This window comes from Capricornis sumatraensis, chromosome 6 (assembly GCF_032405125.1).
Source record: "Capricornis sumatraensis isolate serow.1 chromosome 6, serow.2, whole genome shotgun sequence".
In the NCBI taxonomy this organism is placed as follows: domain Eukaryota; kingdom Metazoa; phylum Chordata; class Mammalia; order Artiodactyla; family Bovidae; genus Capricornis; species Capricornis sumatraensis.
Window position 1 is genome coordinate 77,505,705 of NC_091074.1, and position 18,872 is coordinate 77,524,576.

Consider the following 18,872-nt stretch of genomic DNA (forward strand, 5'->3'; position numbering starts at 1 on the left):
TACTGGAGATATATAATTAAGTCCTCAAATGTGTGTGCTATTCATCCAATAAAGAAGGGGGAGCAAATGAGTGGGCTGGAATAACTGGGTATGGTGGCATGGAGAAGTCGGGGCTTTGGCTGAACTCCCAGAGAAGATAAGACTTATGTAAGTGACAGGGAGAAAGAGGAAGTGCCATGAGACAGATGCCAATAGCAAAGTGCGGAGGTGGCCAGGGCATGTCATTCTCTGGACCCAGGGGTGGGAAACACATGATTTTTAGGGGGAGCAGAAAGTTGTCGAACTGGGAAAAACAATATAAAAATAGAGAGATCTACAGTCCATAATCCCACAAGGAACCATGATATAAGTAATCTGAAAAAGATGCTAATTGATAGGATTCTATCTGCATTCAGTCACAGCCAGTTTTCTGTAAGAAATCGTCTTTCTCTCTTCTCCCCTACCTAGGGTTTCTTCCTAATTCATGGCCACTGAACCAACTCATTCCCTCTCATCTCTTACCCCACCAAGATAGGGAGATAGATGGAGTTCGGTGAGCAGCATGGGCATGGTTGATCAGAGTAAGGAGACACAGGCATATGCAGAAGAAAACAGCCAAATAGGAAAAGGAGAAGAAAGAAGGAAGAAATTAGTTCTCGTTTTCCCATGCCTTGGAGTTTTCAGTTGTTGATAGAAAACTTGAGCATAATCCAACTGTATGGTTTTTTTTTTTAATTTATTTATTTTAGTTCAGTTCAGTTCAGTTCAGTCGCTCAGTCATTTCTGACTCTTTGCAACCCCATGAATCGCAGCACATCAGGCCTCCCTGTCCATCATCATCTCCCAGAGTTCACTCAGACTCATGTCCATTGAGTCAGTGATGCCATCCAGCCATCTCATCCTCGGTCATTCCCTTCTCTTCCTGCTCCCAATCCCTCCCAGCATCAGAGTCTTTTCCAATAAGTCAACTCTTCGCATGAGGTGGCCAAAGTACTGGAGTTTCAGCTTTAGCATCATTCCTTCCAAAGAAATCCCAGGGCTGATCTCCTTCAGAATGGACTGGTTGGATCTCCTTGCAGTCCAAGGGACTCTCCAACACCACAGTTCAAACGCATCAATTCTTCGGCACTCAGCCTTTCTTCACAGTCCAACTCTCACATCCATACATGACCACAGGAAAAACCATAGCCTTGACTAGACGGACCTTAGTCAGCAAAGCAATGTCTCTGCTTTTGAATATACTATCTAGGTTGGTCATAACTTTTCTTCCAAGGAGTAAGTGTCTTTTAATTTCATGGCTGCAATCACCATCTGAAGTGATTTTGGAGCCCCAAAAAATAAAGTAGGACACTGTTTCCACTGTTTCCCCATCTATTTCCCATGAAGTGATGGGACCAGATGCCATGATCTTTGTTTTCTGAATGTTGAGCTTTAAGCCAACTTTTTCACTCTCCTCTTTCACTTTTATCAAGAGGCTTTTTAGCTCCTCTTCACTTTCTGCCATAAGGGTGGTGTCATCTGCATATTCGAGGTTATTGATATTTCTCCTGGCAATCTTGATTCCAGCTTGTGTTTCTTCCAGTCCAGCATTTCTCATGATGTACTCTGCATAGAAGTTAAATAAGCAGGGTGACAATATACAGCCTTGACGTACTCCTTTTCCTATTTGGAACCAGTATGTTGTTCCATGTCCAGTTCTAACTGTTGCTTCCTGACCTGCATACAGATTTCTCAAGAGGCAAGTTAGGTGGTCTGATATTCCCATCTCTTTCAGAATTTTCCACAGTTTATTGTGATCCACCCAATCAAAGGTTTTGGCATAGTCAATAAAGCAGAAATAGATGTTTTTCTGGAATTCTCTTGCTTTTTCCATGATCCAGCAGATGTTGGCAATTTGATCTCTGGTTCCTCTGCCTTTTCTAAAACCAGCTTGAACATCAGGGAGTTCATGGTTCACGTATTGCTGAAGCCTGGCTTGGAGAATTTTGAGCATTACTTTACTAGCGTGTGAGATGAGTGCAATGTGCGGTAGTTTGAGCATTCTTTGGCATTGCCTTTCTTTGGAATTGGAATGAAAACTGACCTTTTCCAGTCCTGTGGCCACTGCTGAGTTTTCCAAATTTGCTGGCATATTGAGTGCAGCACTTTCACAGCATTATCTTTCAGGATTTGAAACAGCTCAACTGGAATTCCATCACCTCCACTAGCTTTGTTCGTAGTGATGCTTTCTAAGGCCCACTTGACTTCACATTCCAAGATGTCTGGCTCTAGATTAGTGATCACATCATCATGATTATCTGAATCATGAAGATCTTCTTTGTACAGTTCTTCCATGTATTCTTGCCACCTCTTCTTAATATCTTCTGCTTCTGTTAGGTCCATACCATTTCTGTCCTTTATCGAGCCCATCTTTTGCGAAATGTTCCCTTGGTATCTCTAATTTTCTTGAAGAGATCTCTAGTCTTTCCCATTCTGTTGTTTTCCTCTATTTCTTTGCATTGATCGCTGAAGAAGGCATTCTTATCTCTTCTTGCTATTCTTTGGAACTCTGCATTCAGATGCTTATATCTTTCCTTTTCTCCTTTGCTTTTTGCCTCTCTTCTTTTCACAGCTATTTGTAAGGCCTCCCCAGACAGCTATTTTGCTTTTTTGTATTTCTTTTCCATGGGGATGGTCTTGATCCCTGTCTCCTGTACAATGTCACGAACCCCATTCCATAGTTCATCAGGCACTCTATCTATCAGATCTAGGCCCTTAAATCTATTTCTCACTTCCACTGTATAATCATAAGGGATTTGATTTAGGTCATACCTGAATGGTCTAGTGGTTTTCCCTACTTTCTTCAATTTCTGTCTGAATTTGGTAATAAGGAGTTCATGATCTGAGCCACAGTCAGCTCCTGGTCTTGTTTTTGTTGACTGTATAGAGCTTCTCCATCTTTGGCTGCGAAGAATATAATCAATCTGATTTCGGTGTTGACCATCTGGTGACGTCCATGTGTAGAGTCTTCTCTTGTGTTGTTGGAAGAGGGTGTTTGCTATGACCAGTGCATTTTCTTGGCAAAACTCTATTAGTCTTTGCCCTGCTTCATTCCGCATTCCAGGCTTAATTTGCCTGTTACTCCAGGTGTTTCTTGACTTCCTACTTTTGCATTCCAGTCCCTTATAATGAAAAGGACATCTTTTTTGGGTGTTAGTTCTAAAAGATCTTGTAGGTCTTCATAAAACCGTTCAACTTCAGTTTCTTCAGCGTTACTGGTTGGGACATAGATTTGGATAACTGTAATACTGAATGGTTTGCCTTGGAGATGAACAGAGATCATTTTGTCGTTTTTGAGATTGCATCCAGGTACTGCATTTCGGACTCTTTTGTTGACCATGATGGCTACTCCATTTCTTCTGATAGATTCCTGCCCACAGTAGTAGATGTAATGGTCATCTGAGTTAAATTCACCTATTCCAGTCCATTTTAGTTCGCTGATTCCTTGAATGTCGACGTTTACCCTTGCCATCTCTTTTTCTTTACAATATTGTATTGGTTTTGCCATACATCAACATGAATCCACCACGATGTACATGTGTTCCCAATCCTGAACCCCCGCCCACCTCCCTCCCGGTACCATCCCTCTGGGTCATCCCAGTGCACCAGCCCAAGCATCCTGTATCCTGCATCGAACCTGGACTGGCAATTCGTTTCTTATATGATGTTATACATGTTTCAATGCCATTCTCCCAAATCATCCCACCCTCTCCCTTTCCCACAGAGTCCAAAAGACTTTTCTATACATCTGTGTCTCTTTTGCTGTCTCGCATACAGGGTTATCGTTACCATCTTTCTAAATTCCATATATATGTGTTAGTATACTGTATTGGTGTTTTTCTTTCTGACTTACTTCACTCTGTATAATAGGTTCCAGTTTCATCCACCTCATTAGAACTGATTCAAATGTATTCTTTATAATGGCTGAGTAATACTCCATGGTGTATATGTACCACAGCTTTCTTATCCATTCATCTGCTGATGGACATCTAGGTTGCTTTCATATCCTGGCTATTATAAAGAGTGCTGCAATGAACACACATATATCCTGAAGCCTTGCTGCCCTTCTGGGATCTGAGCTTGTCTATCCAACTGCCTACTCTGGTATCTTCCCTTGAATATCTCATAGGATTAAGCATCAGGCTCACCACTGCCATAATGCCCATCTTCTTTCCCATCACCTGCTCCTGCTCCTGTGTGCCTTTCCTCTCTTCCATCCTTCTAGTTACTCAAGCTGGTCCCCCCTCTCTATCTCGAGTCCCAAATCCAAGTTGCTGCCAGGTTAATCTGGCAGTAATCTTACCTCCAGAGCTTCTCTTGTTTTATTCCACTGTTTTCACTCCCACTACCATTGCCCATTTTGGTCCCTTGTTATGTCTATGACAGTTATCTCTTAACTGTTCTCCCTGTATTCATCCTCATCCTCATCTCTACCACCTTTACCACTTCTCTGATGCCATGGCTAGGGTAGGCTTTCTAATGTCAGAAGTACTTTCAAGTCATTTTGTTGTTGTTTAGTCACTAAATTGGGTCCAACTCTTTGAGACCCCATGAACTATAGCCTGCCGTGCTCATCTGTCCATGGAATTTTTCAGGCAAGAACACTGGAGTGGGTTACCATTTCCTTCTCCAGGGTATGGTTTAGTTGCTAAGTCACGTCTGACTCTACATGGACTGTAGCCCACCAGGCTTCTCCATCCATGGAATTTCCCAGGCAAGAATATTGGAGTGAGTTGCCGTGACCTCCTCCAGAGGATCTTCCTGACCCAGAGATGGAACCCACAAATCTTAGGTCTACCTGCACTGACAGATGAGTTCTTAACTAGCACCACCTGGGAAGCCCCTCTAGAGGGCATGTCTTTTGTTATAAAAAACCATGTGGATCCTCATTGCCTTCAGCATGATGTCTAGATTCCTTGATGCACTTTATCTGGTCCATTGAATTCTGACTCTATCCACAGTTCTGGTCTCATCCCTCACTTCTTCCCTACAACTAACTTACCACCCCATCAATTTCCTTAGCCTTTACTGGTGGTGATCTTGTAGCTGCATTGTGTGTGTTATCTTCCCCATCTCTCCCTACTGAGATATTTTGTTCCTTTCAGGCTCATTCAAGTATTTCATCCTCTTCTTTGAAAACATGTTGGATTCCCCCCCAGCTAGGATATGCCTAGAACACTGAAAACCATAATGTATTTTGGTGAGGGATGAATGATTCAATCAATCAATGAATAAAGAGATTAATAAAAGATGGAATTCTTGCTTGTCTTTGAGGGATTCTCTTGCATTCCAAACCATTTTTTCCTGTCCAGGCTGAGCTTCCCCAGAGCCTGTCTGTTCTGATCGATCCAGAACACCTACTAAAGTATGAACGATGCACCAGTTAACTATAGGATTTGACTAGTTTTTGTTGTAGGCTCTTCCGCTCAGGGCATGTAAAAGAAGCTGAAGTCTGGGCTTTAGCACTGTGCTCTGAGCCTTCAGTTTGACATTCCCGGTATGAAGAAACACTAGCAAGTTCAAAAGCAGACCAAACCTGAATGCAATATTTAGAAGGCTGCTCTAAGACTACACTCCTGGGTCAACATGCATAATGCACGTGGCAACTCCCTTGGCTCTCCACGGTGGGCCAGTGCTGGGAGACAGGCTTCAGCACAAGTGAGCTTTGTGGACTCTATCCATTTGTTCCCTCTCAGCTAACCTGTCCTGCAGGCTTAGAGGGCTTGAGGAGTAATGACCTTAGGCTGCCTGCCTGAAATGCCCATGCTAGAGATCCATCTCCTCCAGTGATGACTATTATGTTATTACTGCCATATCTTGAGACAATCTCTACTTTGGATGACTGAGGACACTACAGCCCCTGGGGAAATTAACAGAATAGAAATATTTGAATTTGGGCACAGAGGCTATGAGCAGAGTATAGAGGACTCCTCTATAAGGCATGCCTGGAGAACTTAAGTAGCTGCAGGAAGGATTTAGGACGTAAAGGCTGAAGAGACAGGAGGATGAGGAAAGGGAAGTAAGAAACTGCCACAGAGGCCAATAGTGTCTCATGTTAGTTAAATGGTATTATAGCTTATAAAGCCATCTGAAGTGTGCTCTTCCTTTTGATTCTCATAATGCCACTATGGGTTAAGAGAAAGCAGGTACAATTTTCTTTCATTTCATAGATATGGAAATCTAGATTCAGGGAGGTCTGGTAACTCACTTTGGGTCAATCAGCTATTTAGGAACTAATCCAGGATTTCAAACCAGTCTTCTGACCGCTTAATGGTCTTATTTCCACCACATCCTGCCTCTGAATGTGTTTTTCCACTGGCAAAGTGAGCCTAGCATAAATCTAGACTTGTAAAGCTAGCATCTAAGCAGCTTTCCATTAACTGGTTACCAGGTCTGGGGACCTAAAGGGGGACTCTTTCAGACCTGGAGAACTTCTTCCTCTGCTTCTCCTTGGTCTCTCAATTGACAAGGTCTCACACAGGCTTCAGACATGATTAATTTTACTAAACTTTGTGGACTTCTGACACCCAGGTTCAAAAAACTGTCTCCTGGTATCTATATGCCAGCAAGCACCCCGTGTCAAAATTGAACCCCAACGATGATTAAAATGGCTGCAGTGAGTTCCTGCCTGTTCCTCCTGCAGCCATATTGAACAATTGAAAATGATAATCTGGCATGTGGCAGTAACTCAGACGGAACAGGTCCATCACTCACAGACGGGGTGGCACAGCCTCCAGGTTTCCTGTCTTTTGCCAGAGCCAGCATTTCTTCTCCAAGCCTTCGCTCATCTTCTGCAAAATTTATTTCTCCAGAATGTCCTTCATACACAGCAACACTGCACACTTTACCCAGAGAGTCAATCACCAGTTGCCAAGAGAAAGGGAAGGTTCCTTGGGGGAGATTTAAAGAGAAGCTTAAACTCAAGGTCTGCAGTGTGGTGAGAGCAGGAGAAAGGAGGGGTAATGTTGGATTGAGAGAGATGACAGTGGTTGAACCCTGAGACGGGACACCCTGAGATCAAACCTATGTCTCCTGTGTCTCCGGCATAGCAGGCAGAGTCTTTACAGCTGAGCCGCTAGGGAAGCCCTATCAGACAGATATATCAAAGCAGTGATGTTATTATCAATAAAGACCAAGATGGAGACTGTATCTTAATTGGGTCAGACCAGTTGGCTTGATATAATCCTACCCTTAATGTTGATTGGGGCTTCCCTGGTGGCTCAGATGGTAAAGAATCTGTCTCCAATGCAAGAGATACGGTCCCATCCCTGCATTGGGAAGATTCCCTGGAGAAGGAAATGGCAACCCACTCCAGTATTCTTGCCTGGAGAATCCCATGGACAGAGGAGTCTGGTGGGTTACAGTCCATGGGGTGACAGAGTTGGACACAATTGAGCGACTTACACACACTTGATATAGATTATCCTCCCAGCCTCAGAGAGCTCTGGAAACCAAACCTGCCCCTGTAGACACACTGAGAGGAGGAGCTGAAAATATGTCCTTCCCACAGGCAGGCTGGCTAGAGCCAGAGGGAAACAAGAGGAAAGTAAGGATACACATGGCCTCTCCTCTTTCTTTCAAGCTCACTAATCAGAGCAGTCAGAGTACAGGGACAGAGGCCAGAGTGCTCTCCCAGAGGAAGAGTCTGCACCTGGAACAGACAGTAGGGACTTCTAGGGCGTAGGCATCCAGTCCCCAACACCCAACATGCATGTGTCCTTTACAGATTAAAATATTGCAGCCCATTCTGAAGACAGTTAATTATAGCAATCCTCCACATGGTCCAGGTGATGATTTTCATACCTGCTTTATCAATGAGAAAAATGGGGTTCTAAATAGCAGTCCATATAATCAAAGCTATGGTTTTTCCAGTGTCATGTGTGGATGTGCGAGTTGGACCATAAAAAAAGCTGAGTGCTGAAGAATTGACGCTTTTGAACTGTGATGTTCAAGAAGACTCTTGAGAGTCCATTGGACAACAAGGAGATCAAACCAGTCCATCCTAAAGGAAATCAGTCCTGAATATTCATTGGCAGGACTGATGCTGAAGCTGAAGCTCCAATACTTTGGCCACCTGATGAGAAGAGCTGATTCATTACAAAAGACCCTGATTCTGGGAAAGATTGAAGGCAGGAGGAGAAGGGGATGACAGAGGATGAGATGGTTGGATGGCACTGCCAACTCAGTGGGCATGATTTTGAGCAAGCTCCAGAAGACGGTGAAGGACAGGAAGCCTGGAGTGCTACAGTCCACGGTTTGCCAAGAGTCGGACATGACTGAGCAACTGAACAACAACAAATAGCAGGTAAATTGACCTCAGTGACCAGGTCACAACATGACAGAACTGGAATCCAAAATAGATTTCTGACCAATTTTTGAAAACAGATTTCAAAAAATGTAGCAAATAGGTCAGGCCAGACATTCTTGCACCCAGAATTGCTAATAACTACAAGAGAAGTGAACAGGCAGACTGACTGGGTCAGTGAAGGTAGCTGAAGGCCAGAGAATATGCTTTCATTAACAAACACTTAAACCTACTGATGCTGAATGCTGTGCTGTACGCTGGGAACAGAGCTGCAGACAAGACAGACGTAATTTCTGCCTTGGAGAGCCAGAGTGGAATAGAGAAGTGTCTAGAAGTCTAAGGGCTTCCCACAAGGCAGGAGACGAAAGAGACTTGGCTTCAGTCCCTGGGTCAGGAAGATCCCCTGGAGGAGGGCACAGCAACCCACTCCAGTATTCTTGCCTAGAGAATTCCATGGACAGAGGAGCCTGGGAGGCTATAGGCCATGGGGTTGCACAGAGTCAGACACAACTGAAGTGACTTAACACACATGCACTAAAATTCTAGGAGACACTTTGGAGAGGAATGCAAAGCCAATACAATATTGTAAAGTAAAAATAAATAAATAAAATAAAATTCACTTTAAAAAAAAAAAAGAAACATCCTCAGCCTCGGACTCATAGAGATGCCGCTGGGCTCACATCTCAAGAGGTCACTCCAGATTCAGAGTCACCACCAATAGAAACTGGCCTTGTGTCTGGAGTTTAAGAAGCTGGATCTGGCCTTGGGGTTCAGTGCAATTGAATGAAGGAGTTGAACCCTGAGTGCCCATTAAAGTACAGTAGCCAGTCTGACTATAATAAGGAAAAGCTCTTTGCTCTATTATTTCATCATTTCTTTTTTGTTCGCATTTTTCCTGTCTGGCTTATTCTATTTTTCTCTGCATCCTTTAGTAAAGTTGCTTCTCAAAACCCCTAAAATTGTATACAATAAACCAAAATAAAGGGGAAATATTCATGTTTAAGTCAGAATTGCTAGAGAAGGACCAGGAAATGAGATGTAGTAGTGACCAGAGCCAAACCTTGGAGATCCTGGAAAAACCAGTGGAGTGGGCAAATGGTGTGATTGTTGTGGCTGTTCATTCCCTAAGTCATGTCCGACTCTTTGTGACCCCATGGACTGCAACACACCAGGCTTCCCTGTCCTTCATTATCTCCCAGAATTTGCTCAAATTCATGTGCATCAAGTCAGTGATGCCATCCAACCATCTCATCCTCTGTCATCCCCTTCTCCTCCTGCCCTCACCCTTACCCAGTATCAGTCTTTTCCAATGAGTCAGCTGTTCACATCAGGTGGCCAAAGTATTGGAGCTTCAGGTTCAGCATCAGTCCTTCCAATGAATATTCAGGACTGATTTCATTTAGGATGGACTGGTTTGATCTCCTTGCTGTCCAGGGGACTCTCAAGAGTCTTCTCCAGTACCACACTTTGAAAGGATCAATTCTTTGATCCTCAGCCTTCTTTATGGTCCAACTCTCACATCCATACATGACTACTGGAAAAACCATAGCTTTGACTATATGGACATTTGTCAACAAAGGTGGATCTGCATAGCCCTTTCATTATGCATGTTTCCCTGTGTCTATCTTGTGAATAATGGACCGTTCAGATAGAGCAAGGCAGGGTTCAGCCCTTGCTCAATGCAGAGGAGTATCTGGAATAGGTATTTGATGTCTCTTCAAAGAGTAAATTTATCATTTTTTGCAAGTCTTCAATGTGTCAAATCTACTTAGATTTACAATGAGCATCCATGGCTCCAGTTATCCTTGTATCTCACCTTAAAAGCTTTCTGGTTGGCTTTTTGCCCCCACAAGATGTTTAAATTATGGACAATAAATTCATCCACTCTATGGTTCAGATCAATGAATTTTTTTTTAGCATCAGGCTATTGTTACATGCTTAATGAAAATTATATAAATATCATATGGAGTGAATCAACAAATATGGATTTACCTGAATGGCATATCTCTCCAGATATCCATTATAAAGCCCCCATCTTTGTCATCAATTAATCAAAACCTATCTATTATTTTATTTTGAATTTCTTCAACATACCATAAACCACCCATATTTTTTCTTCCAGGATTTTTTTTTTTTTAGATATAATTGACATGTATCACTGTGTAAGTTTAATGGATATATATAGCAGAATGATTTGACTTACACACATCTTGAAGTGATTATCACAATAAATTTAGTGAATATCCATCATCTCATACATATATACAATTAAAGAAATGGAACAAAAATATCCTTGTGATGGGAACTCAGGATTTACTCTAACTTGCATATATAATATACAGCAGTGTTAATTATATTTACCATGTTGTATATGATATCTTTAGTATTTCTTTATCTTAGAAGGGTGAATTGGATGAAGACAGTTGAAAGGTAAACTGTACATATTTAAGGGATCCAGTTGGTAATTTTTGACCTCTGGTATACCCATGAAATCATCGCCATAACCAAGATAATGAATATAAAGCTCCATCACCCAAATTTTCCTCCTGCCACTTTGCCTCCTTCCTGCTCTCCTCACTCCACCCTACTCTTCCCAAGAAATTCATGATCTGTCATTATACACTAGATTGTGATTGTGTCATCTATGAACTTGTATAGATGAGACTGGACAGAATGTATTCTGTTTTGGTCTGTTTTTTAAAGTTCCATTCAACATAATTATTTTCAGATTCATCTGTGCTGATAAATGTCAACATAGATGGAAAAATGTCAACATAGATGGAAAAATGTCAAGAAATTATTCCTTTTTATATCCTGGTATGTCCCACTGTATGGATATGCCACAGTTGAATTATACCTTCACCTGTTGATGCACATTTATACAGTTGCTAGTTTGGGGGTATTACAAATAGAGCTGCTAGGAACACTGAAGTACAACCTCTGTATGGACTTAAGCTTTCCTTTCTCATAGATTACATACCTAGGAATAAAATGACTAGATCATATGACACGTGCATTTTTATTTTTTTAATTAAATTTTTTTCTGTTTTTATAATTTTTTCATGTATTTTATTTTGTTTTCGGCTGCACTGGGTCTTTGATGTGGCATGCAGGCTCTTTTCGTGGCAGTACACGGGCTGTCTTTAGTTGTGGTACAGCCTTGTCTTGCTGCGGCACACGGGCTCTAGAGTACATGGGCTCAGTGCTGATGGTGTTCAGGCTTAGTTGCTTCATGGCATGTGGGATCTTAGTTCCCTGATCAGGGGTTGAACTTATGGCCCTTGTACTGGAAGGTGGATTATCAACCACTGGCCCACAAGGGAAATCTCTATTTTTCATTTAAAAAACATCCAAATGTTTTTCCAAGTGGTTGTAACACTTTCAATACCAACAAAAGTTATGAGAGTTCCAGCTTTGCCGTAACCCCCTCTAATTCAATCTTTTTAATTTTAGCCATTTCAGTAGATATGCAGCGGCTTCTTATTGCTTTAATTTCCCTAAAAGCTAATATTGCTCAGCAACTTTTTAATTGCCTTTTTATTTTGCCATCTGTATATCTCTTTGGTAAGGTGTCTGTTCCAATCTCTTGCCCAGTTTTTAAAATTTGGCTATATGTTTTCTTACTATTGAGTTTGGAGAATTACTTAATATAATCTGAATACAAATCCTTTGTGAGAGATATACTTTGCAAATATTTTCTCCCAGGGTATGGTTTGTCTTTTCATTACTTGAATAGAGACTTGAAATGAACAGAAGCTTTCATTTTTATGAAGTCCAATTGATCATTTATTTTGTTTGTTTTTTAGTGGAACAAGTTTTTGGTGTCATACCTAAGAAATCTTTGTTCAACCCTAAGTCACAAGGATTTTTCCTAGAAGTTTATTAGAGCTTTATACTTAGGTCTATGATCCAATTTGAATTTCTTTATTAATATGATGAAGAGTATAGATCAAAGTTTATTTTCTTGCATATGATAGGATATTTAACAGTTTCAGATTTTTTAAAATTCTTTTTAAACAGAATGTCCTCTGCAATTTTGTAAAAAAATTAGTAGTCCATATTTGTGTGGGTTTATTTCTGGACTCTCAATTCTATGCAGTTGAATTCTTTGTCTAACTTTATGCCAAAATCATACTGTGTTGATTATTGCAGCTTTATAGTAAGTTTTTAAGTTAGGCAGTGTTAGTTCATCACCTTTTTTAAAGTTATTTTGTGGAGTCTAGATCCTCTGTATGTCCATGTGAATCTTTGAATCGCCTTTTCAATTTCTACTTAAAATCTTATTAAGAATTTTATTAGGATTGCATTGAATCTATAGATCCATTTGGGAAGATTTGTCATCTTAACAACATTAATCTGTCAATTTACCAACACGGTGTTTAACTTTCATTTATTTAGGACTTATATAGTTTTTCAGCAATTTTTTTTTTAGTTTTCAGTGAATAAGGAGTCTTTTGTCAGGCATTTTCTATCTTTAAAGAGAACTAGAAAAAATAATTTCAAGATTTGTATGGAAATACAAAAAACCTCAAATAGCTAAAGCAATCTTGAGAAAGAAGAATGGAACTGGAGGAATCAACTTGCCTGACTTCAGCCACAGTCATCAAGACAGTATGGTACTGGCGCAAAGACAGAAATATAGATTAATGGAACAAAATAGAAAGCCCAGAGGTAAATCCACACACATATGGACACCTTATCTTTGACAAAGGAGGCAAGAATATACAATGGAGTAAAGACAATCTCTTTAACAAGTGGTGCTGGGAAAACTGGTCAACCACTTGTAAAAGAATGAAACTAGATCACTTTCTAACACCGCACACAAAAATAAACTCAAAATGGATTAAAGATCTAAATGTAAGACCAGAAACTATAAAACTCCTAGAGGAGAACATAGGCAAAACACTCTCCGACATACATCACAGCAGGATCCTCTATGATCCACCTTCCAGAATTCTGGAAATAAAAGCAAAAATAAACAAATGGGATCTAATTAAACTTAAAAGCTTCTGCACAACAAAGGAAACTATAAGCAAGGTGAAAAGACAGCCTTCTGAATGGGAGAAAATAATAGCAAATGAAGCAACTGACAAACAACTAATCTCAAAAATATACAAGCAACTTATGCAGCTCAATTTCAGAAAAATAAACGACCCAATCAAAAAGTGGGCCAAAGAACTAAATAGACATTTCTCCAAAGAAGACATATGGATGGCTAACAAACACATGAAAAGATGTTCAACATCACTCATTATTAGAGAAATGCAAATCAAGACCACAATGAGGTACCACTTCACACCAGTCAGAATGTCTGCGATCCAAAAATCTGCAAGCAATAAATGCTGGAGAGGGTGTGGAGAAAAGGGAACCCTCCTACACTGTTGGTGGGAATGCAAACTAGTACAGCCACTTTGGAGAACAGTGTGGAGATTCCTTAAAAAATTGCAAATAGAACTGCCTTATGACCCAGCAATCCCACTGCTGGGCATACACACCGAGGAAACCAGAATTGGAAGAGACACATGTACCCCAATGTTCATTGCAGCACTGTTTATAATAGCCAGGACATGGAAACAACCTAGATGTTCATCAGCAGATGAATGGATAAGAAAGCTGTGGTGCATATACACAATGGAGTATTACTCAGCCATTAAAAAGAATACATTTGAATCAGTTCTGATGAGATGGATGAAACTGGAGCCGATTATACAGAGTGAAGTAAGCCAGAAAGAAAAACACCAATACAGTATACTAACACATATATATGGAATTTAGAAAGATGGCAACGATAACCCTCTATGCAAGACAGCAAAAAAGACACAAATGTGTATAGTGGACTTTTGGACTCAGAGGGAGAGGGAGAGGGTGGGATGATTTGGGAGAATGGCATTGAAACATGTATGCTATCATGTAAGAATCGAATTGCGAGTCTATGTCTGATGCAGGATACAGCATGCTTGGGGCTGGTGCACGGGGATGACCCAGAGAGATGTTATGGGGAGGGAGGTGGGAGGGGGGTTCATGTTTGGGAACGCATGTACACCCATGGTGGATTGATGTCAATGTATGGCAAAACCAACACAATATTGTAAAGTAAAATAAAGTAAAAATAAAAATTAAAAAAAAGATATTATAAGTGCTATTTTTAAAATTTCAGTTTTTGAGTCTTACTTGGTAATATATAGAAATGAAATTGACTTTTATACATAGATCTCATCTTGCAATTTGTCAAACTCACTAGTCCTGGTAGAAATAATATGGAGAAGGAAATGGCAAGCCACTCTAGTATTCTTGCCTGAAGAATCCCATGGACAGAGGAGCCCGGCAGACTACAGTCCATGGGGTTGCAAAGAGTTGGGCACGACTTAGTGACTAAACCACTACAAAACCAAACCATATATTATATATTTTATTTATATAATATCTTATAGAATTTTCCACACAGATATTCATGTTGATATAGACACTTATATTGTTTGTATATAAAGACATTTCACTTCTTTTTTTCTTTATCATATTTTATTGCACTGGCTATCATCTCCAGCACAATATTGAATAGAAGTAGTTGGGTGGACATTCCTGATCTTAGGGGAAATCATTAAGAATAATGTTAGCTGTAGGATTTTGTGGATTACCATTATCAGGTTAAAAAAGTTTTCTGTTATTCTTAACTTGCTAAAAGATTTTCTCAGTAATGTATATTGGATTTTGCCAAATAAAACTTTATCATAGTTGTTTAAAATGAGTGATAAATGTTAAAATCCTATCTTTAAGGTAGCCAGGGGAAAAGACACATTATGTACAGAGGAATAAAGATAACAGCATAGTTTTGAAAAAAGATAGCAGAAACAATGTAAGCAAGAAGATAGTAGGAAAACATCTTTTAATTACTGAAAGATTAACACTCCCAACCTTCCATTCTATACCAAGTAAAAATATTTTTTAAAATGAAGGCAAAATGAAGACATGCAAAATCTGAAAGAATTAGGCACCAGCAAACTCGCATTACAAGAAACGCAAAAAGAAAGTGAAACTAAATGGAGACATATCAATATCCACAAGTGAACGGTATAGAAAATGGTAACTATGTGAGTAAGTATATGTATATATATATTTTTCCTTTTTTATTTAAATCACTTTAAAAGATAATTCATTGTTTAAAGAAAAATGTAGTGTTGTTTATATCATATGTATAGAAGGAAATTATCTGACAACAATTGAACAAAGAACAAGTGGACATATACCATTGAAAGGTTCTTGTACTATACATGAAGTGGCATAATATTCTTTAAAGGTAGACTGATAAGTTAAAATGTGTCCTATAATCTTGAAAACAATTATCAAAATAATGCAACAAAGAATTATAGTTAATAAGTAAATAAAAGGGATAAAATAGTATAATAAAAATTCATCAGTACAACTACAATAAGGTATCATCTCACACCAGTCAGAATGGCCATCACTGTAAAGTCTACAAATAATGAATGTTGGAGAGGATGTGAAGGAAAAGGGAATCCTTTTACACTGTTGGTGGGAATGTAAATTAGTGCAGCCACTATGGAGAACAGCATAGAGGTTCCTTACAAAATTAACAATAGAGTTAAAAATACAACCTAGTAATTCCACTCCTGAACATACATCTGATAAAGATGAAAATTATAATTGGGAAAACTACATGCACCCCAGTGTTCATAGCAACACTATTTACAATAGCCAAGATACGGAAACAATGTAAGTGTCCATCAACAGATGGATAAAGAAGAAATGGTACGTATACGTGATGGAATACTACTAAGCCATTACAAAGAATGAAATAATGCCGTTTGCAATAAAATAGATGGACTCAGAGATTATCATACTAAGTGAAGTAAGTTAGAGATAAATATCATATGATATCACTTATATGTGAAATCTAAAAAAATGATGCAAATAAACTTTTTAACAAAGCAGAAACGGACGCACTGACAGAAAACAAGCTTATGGTTACCAAAAGAGAAAGGGGGGGGGATACAATTTTTAAAAAATTAGTCACTACAAAAGAAATTATAAAGAGAACAGAGAGGGTAAGCAGAAAAAAAAAATAGAATGACAGATTTAATCCAACCATATCAATAAACACAGGAATTGCCTTTTCATTCAGGTTAGGACTATGACTTCTCATTTCACCCTATGGCATCTAACATGGGTTACACACATTGGCTTGTGGAATAATTTCTGTCTCAGTTGGACCTCAAGACATTAAAAAAAAAAAAAAAAGCCTGTCACCCCATTTTACTGAAGAGATTGAAGTGTGAAGTTCAGTTACTCATCCAAGCTCACACAGAAAGCTGTGGCTATTTCTGACTTTAACTCCATTTCCAGATTCCAAGTCTGAGCTGTTTCTATTACCAAGAACTCCCTGTGGAAAGCAGCAGGAAGACTGGGGATACGGGCGAGAGGAGAAGGGAGCACTCTGACTCTAGATGTGGCAGAATCAAGGTGGGAAGCAGTTTCTTTGATCATCCTTCCTTTGGGCCACCTGCTCCCTGGAGCAGGCCTGGCTTCATCCACATTCATTCCTCTGGCCTTCTCTCAATGGGCTCAAGGTGCTATATCTGACTCATTCAGGCTCAGTATACAAAGGCACCTGATGTGCTGAAATCCCCCCAGATCACCCACCCAGCTATGCTTCCTGGTCCATGACTGTGTGCACCTGGAGGATGGGGGTGGGAGGAGCACCTTTCCAACTTGCCCAGAAATTTCCTCTGGGTTAGCGATGACTCTCTCTCTATTCCCCTGGCCCACCACTCAACTGAAAATCTCTTGAAAGTAGAAGCTGCCTAATTGTCCTTTGTACACTCACAGTGGATTCTCACTCAGGTTCCAGTCCTGGCTCGTGACCCTTGCTGAGTGGCCTGAGCCTTATCCCACTGCTACTGAGTGTGCTGGTGCTTCTGTGTGCGTGACCTGCTGTCACCCAGGATGATGACGTCTCTGCCTCTAGCAATCAGGTTATTTTAATCATTCACTGACTTTTCCTTTCTTTTCGCCTCCTCCCACCCTCTCTCTCTCCTTCCCTCCCTCCCTGGGTTGGGGGGTGGGGAAGGATGGGGGTACCTCTTGTTTGATGACCTCCCATCTTGAATGGTAATCACCATCCCACTAGATGTGGCTTCTCGTATCCTTGACTTTATCTTAATAAATAATCCAACACATTTAGCAGAAATCATTGCATCTTTGTTTAGGGATTAAGCCTGGAGATATATTTAAACTGCACTGAGCGCTGGTAATCCTGAAAGGGCTGAAGCAATCCTGATAGCACGGTGGGGCTGCAGCAGTTAGTGCGGTCGCTCAGCTGCAGATGTTATTAAAGCAGCTGTTATTAAAGATAAGAAAAGATCAGTGTGCACGTGCACACATGTGCACAGACTCACTCCAGCGTGCCTGGATGCATGCAAAAACACATGTCCATATACTCCAAGTGCATGAACTCACGTCATTATGCTTGCAAGCCTGTGCAAACTCACTCGAGCTCATACACACACACAGGCATATGTGAAACATGTCTGTTCATGCATATAGAAGCATATATGCCCACTCACGTAATTTTGCAAGTAAATGTGGTGAAGTGTCTATGTTTACAGGGCTTCCCAGGTGAAACTAGTGGTTAAAAAAAAAAAAAAACCACCTGCCAGTGCAGGAGGCATAAGAAACCTGGGTTTGATCCCTGGATCAGGAAGGTCCCCTGGAAGAAGGCATGGTAACCCGCTCCAGTATTCTTGCCTGGAGACTCCCTTGGACAGAGGAGCCTGGTGCGCCACAGTCCATAGGGTCACAGAGTCAGACACGACTGAAGCGACTTAGCATGCATGCTTGAACACACATCTATGTTTACATGCAAACATGACCACCTCCCTATACTTCTGGGGCTACAAATACGCAGACAAACAGCTGCTTTGAAACCATCTGGTACAAGGTACAATGCTGAGGACGTGAGTCTCTGGGCTCTAAATATACAGTTTGCAAACAGCTCTGGGTCTGCATCGATATTTCTTCTTGCATCTGTGCTGAGCAGTCTGCATCTCCCTGGAATTGTAGCAGAGCCTTCCTTGGCTGCCTTATGATTCCAGGAATTACTTGGAAACTCTACTGGAGTCAAATCAATTCCGTTTTCTTTGGCCCCAGGAGTTAGGACACTGAGCGCTACCTGCAGTAAAGCATTTCTGCTGCCTGCCTACAGTCTGCCACGAAGCTATGTCCCCAACCACTAGTGGCCTTGATGTTTCTTTCATTTATTCATTCATTGTCTCAGCAGATATTTCTTGGGTTTCTGCTGGGTGTTTTGTGCAATGATTTGTATAAGATAGAAGTACATATAAGGCATGTTTCTGTCTTTCAGGATCTTGTGGGAGGGGATACAAGGCCTACATGCAAAGAATTCATTATGTCACAACAAAAAGCAGTCACATAATGGTACAGTAACGCTGAGATCCCAAATGAGTAGGTGCCAGGGGCCCACAGGACTGTGCTTGGATGTTCACTAGAGGGAGTTACAGGACACAGCATATAA